Below are 3881 nucleotides of genomic sequence, written 5' to 3'. Positions count from 1 at the left end.
ATCATAACAGTTCTGCCCCAGGAAGACAGAATTAAAGAGCATGAAAAACTGGCATATCCCTATAATATATTGATTCACCATATTTCAGTTCAGGGATTGATGAGTTCGGTAAAACCATTTAAAGTGATTAGAAATTAGAGCTGAAGTCCACTTTTGTTTGGACTTTCTAAAACTGCAGGATTTTAGATTTTGAATTCAGCTATATTTGATGCACATTTCTAATTAGTATTTTGTTTGGAAAAAAATGTGATTAATAGGATCAAGAAAACCAGGATTTTTATACTTGAGTATACTGCTACATTTCCCTGAAGCCAGGGACCATGTCTCTCAGCCTGTTCCTGCTTCTGTACAATGCTGTTGATCAAATTATCACAGGTTATCATCATGTGACCCAAACAAAGCATGCTGGGATGCGAGGTGATCATTTACCTAATCACAATCCAGCTGAAAGCTACTTGAGACATGAATAGATTTGCTAGAGATAGTTCACAAATTTAAGATGTTTGGATAACACAGCGTGATTGGATTTTCAGCAGGCAGAAAGTTACTTCTTAGTATGAACATATTGTGTACAGGTAGTCCTCTACTTATGACCACTCGTTTAACAACCATTGACTTACAACAGTGCTTACAGCCGGTCCTCACACTTACGACTGTTGCAGTATCCTCAGTCATGTTATGAAAATTCAGGCGTTTGGCAACTGGCATGTATTTATGACGGTTGCAACATACTGGGGTCACATGATTGCCATTTGCGACCTTCCCAGGGGGTTTCCAACAAGCACAGTCAATGGGGGAAGTCAGATTTGCTTAACGACTGCATGATATACTTAACGACTGCAGCAAAAAAGGTCATAAAATTGGACACAATTCACTTGATGACCGTATCACTTAGCGATGGAAGTTCTGGTCCCAGTTGTGGTCATAAGTCATGGACTACCTGTATAACAGACTATAATCACATAGATGGGTTAGTTTGATTTGAATTTATCTTCTTTCAACCAATCCTAAATTTAAAAAGCAAAGGTTTCACAAATGAATATGCGTACCCACTTAATATATGCAATTTCCAACAAATACTATTTGATAAGCCTGAGACTTCATGAAAATTTCATCATCTGTTCAGTGCCAGATTATCTTCATTGGCCTTTTATACATTTATTTAATCCAGAATTCAGAGATGTGCAATGATTTTGGACCTGAAGGTTTGACTCCTAAATTGTATGATCAGGATCCAAATAACTGATAGATTGTATCTGCATATACAGTAAGAATTTTAGATCCCTATTCCAGAGCATCATCAGGCACTTGTTCAAAGGAAAACCAATAAATTTCATTGTTAAAAGCTGAATCTATTGAGAAGTCTGTAATGCCAGGAAAGATGGAAGGAAAACAATTCAATGGCACATAATCAATCTAAATGATAAAAAAATCCAACAGTTGCTGATATTGCTCATTAGGATGAGAGGCAAAGATATATTTCATCATCCCAGTATTTTTTTTTTCCTGTTGGAAGTTGCCCAGAATCTTGTTTGATAACTCATGTTAATAATAACTATGATTGTTTAGGTATACTTAATTTGCATTTCTAGTTTCAGTAAAGAAATTAATCCAGTATACCTTTTTTGCCTATTGCTGTGAAGCAAATTAGAAAAAATTATTTAGCAGTAAACCATTAACAGGAAAATTATTTTTTTAAAAAGCACTAAGATTATTTTGTGCTGACCAGTACTGGTTATACAAAACAGTGCTATCCAGTTTTAAAATCTGCATTTTGTATGTTGCATTTATTATTTAACGTGCATTGTTCACTTTCCATTATATTTTTATTTCTGAATGGTTTTTTAGTAATAAATGACGATAATGTGCTTTATTTTAAGTCATGATTTGATCAAGGATTGAATAATCCACAGTTGGCTTATTTACATTTAACATAAAGCCATAATGGCTTGCTTTACAAGGCTACCCCACTCCCCCCAAAAGTCATACATTTCATGTAATGGATGACCTCAATCTGCATTTTTGAACATGGTTTCTAAAATTATAACTCCTTTACTAGCAGTGGTCATATTTTTGTGTGAATATGCAGATGGGAAACCATGGGGCAAGCTGCATGGATTCTGTCCTGGGTCACATGACCAGAAGGGAAGGCAGCTTAGAATGGAGTAGTTGCCAACATTTTTAGCAGGTCTCCCAACTGCTTCTTTCTTAGTGATGGTTTTTTTTTAAGAATTCCATTCATTCATTCATTCATTCATTCATTCATTCATTCATTCATTCATTCATTCATTCATTCTATATAGCTGCACATCTCGCATTTGTGACAGAGCATCTTTCCCATAGTTCCCAATCTGATCTGGTCCATTTTTATAATATCTGCCTTCTCCCCAACCAAATTTAGACCCATTCTGTTCAGTTTTCACAGAATATCATGCTGAATGACAAAGAATAAAATACTTGAGACCCTGGAGAGAGGGGGAAGATTTGCATTGATTGAAATTTTTTGAGGGGTTTGAAGGTGTGTGTTCTGCCTTGGGGAGAGGACTGAAATTATATGGCTTTGGAATGGGGCATTTATCTGAAATTGGCTACATGAATCTACACAGAAGCAATACTACCTGCAAGTTTCACCTAAAAACACAAAATTAAAGCTACCTACGAAATAACTAACCAACCAGAATCAGAGGGATCTCTCTAATGTACCTATTTGAAATTGGTAGTTTGTGCATACCTTAGTGTCTTCGAAAGGTAACAAAATGACCTAATACAGATCTTACTTTATTCCACAATTTTTTCGCTCTAAATTTGTAAATATTAGTATTGGCAATTCCAACAAACCCGTAATTATTTTGGGGGGGGGGGTCAATGCCTGACAAGATGTATGGATTTTACCAGACCTGCAAAAAAGTCACAGGATCATGGGGTCGGATGGGGCCTTGGAGGTCTTCTAGTCCCGGCAGAAAATGTCATACCACTAAAACTGTCTTAAAAACCAAAAATGATTATGTCTATTCTCTAATGCATTTGTGGGCATGTACAAAATAAGAAAAATTTCTGCAACAAAGAAATGAATCTGACTGTTCATAAACAACATGAACTCATGTACAAGTATGGATAACCATCTACCTCATTTTCTGAAGTATTCAGTTAACTGCAGAATCAGATATTAGACTGTAACTTTACTGAAAGTATTGCTAACAAGCAAAAAAAAAAAACCCACCAAAAACTTTTGTTTTTACAAAAGATGAGTAGGGGGACATTCATATAGGGGACTTAATCTGCAAAATAATTTAGGGTTTCACAAATCTGGAACACAGGTTTCTACCTGCAAGGAAGGGACACTTGTACATTTCACATTCTTTCGGCAGCACCATCCAAAAGAAAACAAACTGTTTGCGTGCTTCCATATTTCTTAAATGACTGGCTGTGGTTTAGCATCTGCTCTTCATGGAAACACTTCTTTCCCCTCATTTTTTATTGTCTAAGCTCACCTCTAGGATACTGACCACTATGAAATATGGATATTGGCCAGTACGCAATGCTGCACGAGTAGGTTGTCTATGCAATAGGGCCTTTTTTTCCTCTACCCTCCAAGAATGTGTTCTAGAAGTTTCCCAAAATTCAACAGATGTTGGGGTGCCTGCACAGAAAGCTATTCCTATCCATTCTACTGAAGCAAGCGGTTCCAACAATGGAGAACTTAATTGAACTTGTTACCTTGCCTTGAAATAGATTTAACAAAGTTAGCAGCATTTAGAGTGGTATTTTCGTTTTGTAAACATCATGTCTGCAACTGATTTAACAGTAGATACTGTACAACTTGAGAAAAATGTGTAAGATTGGAGTGAGTTAACATGCAAATAAGAGACATGAATACAGAA

This window comes from Python bivittatus, unplaced genomic scaffold (genome assembly GCF_059951505.1).
Source record: "Python bivittatus isolate LINGU-HERP-01145 unplaced genomic scaffold, Pbiv_v1 ctg000020_np1212, whole genome shotgun sequence".
Taxonomy (NCBI): domain Eukaryota; kingdom Metazoa; phylum Chordata; class Lepidosauria; order Squamata; family Pythonidae; genus Python; species Python bivittatus.
Note: the sequence above shows the minus strand (reverse complement) of the source record.